General features: G+C 49.0%; 1 non-coding gene across 1 annotated transcript; it reads left to right on the forward strand.

Annotated features, from left to right (window-relative positions):
• The first annotated feature begins 763 nt into the window (after positions 1-763).
• LOC117274498 (5.8S ribosomal RNA) lies at positions 764-919 on the forward strand. The gene has a single exon (XR_004504604.1). It is a non-coding gene; the product is annotated as a 5.8S ribosomal RNA (ribosomal RNA).
• Positions 920-1236: the final 317 nt, after the last annotated feature.

Here is a 1236-nt window from a genome sequence, read left to right on the forward strand (position 1 = left end):
TAGTTGGTGGAGCGATTTGTCTGGTTAATTCCATTAACGACCGATACCTCAACATCCTAACTAGCTATGCGAAGGTATCCCTTCGCGGCCAGCTTCTTAGAGGGACTACTATATTTTAGTCCGCGGAAGTTTGAGGCAATAACAAATTTGTGATGCCCTTAGATGTTCTGGGCTGCACGCGCGCTACACTGATGTATTCAACGCGTTTATAGCCTTGGCCGACAGACCCGGGTAATCTTTGAAATTTCATCGTGATGGGGATAGATCATTGCAATTGTTGGTCTTTAATAAGAAATTCCTAGTAAGCGCGAGTCATCAGCTCGCGTTGGCTACATCTCTACCCTTGTACACACTGCCCGTCACTCCTACCGATTGAATGATCCGGTGAAATGTTCGAATTGCGGCAATGTGGGTGGTTCGCTGCCCGCGACGTTGCGAGAAGTCCATTGAACCTTATCATTTAGAGGAAGGAGAAGTCGTAACAAGGTTTCTAAAGGTGAACCTGCAGAAGGATCATTGTCAAAACCTGCAAAGTAGAACGACCTGCGAACTTGTTTAAATACTAGGGAGCGGTGTGGTCGGGGTGCTTCGGTCTCCATCCACATGGCTCCCTCCTGTCCCTAGCATGTGCACTCACATGCATGCTAGGTGATTAACAAACCCTGGCGCGGAAAGCGCCAAGGAATACTAAATTGAAAACCTGCCCTTCGCGCCCCGTTTGCGGTGCACGTGGGGGGACTTGTGCTTATTTTGAAACATAAATGACTCTCGGCAACAGATATCTCGGCTCTCGCATCGATGAAGAACGTAGCTAAATGCGATACTTGGTGTGATTTATAGAATCTCATGAACCATCAAGTCTGTGAACGTAAGTTGCGCCCGAAGCCATTAGGCCGAGGGCACGTCTTCCTAGGCATCACGTATCGCGTCGCCCCCGTACACCGCACCCAAACTTATCATCATGGTGGTGTCGTGGGATTTAAATCGTCCTCCTGTGCGCCCCGAGCATGCAGTTTGCCTAAATGTGAGTCCACAGTGACGGACGTCACGATAAGTGGTGGTTGAAACTCAACTCTCGTAATGTTGCAGCTCCAACCCGTCACGTGTTTGGGCTCCCTGACCCATCTTGCATCAACACCGCGCCAAGACCAATAGGTGACACATCACAATACACAGTATAAGACCCCAAGCCCGTAGTTAATACCAACACTGGGGCTGTAGTCAAAGTTGTTTTGA

This window comes from Nicotiana tomentosiformis, chromosome 4 (assembly GCF_000390325.3).
Source record: "Nicotiana tomentosiformis chromosome 4, ASM39032v3, whole genome shotgun sequence".
Lineage (NCBI taxonomy): Eukaryota > Viridiplantae > Streptophyta > Magnoliopsida > Solanales > Solanaceae > Nicotiana > Nicotiana tomentosiformis.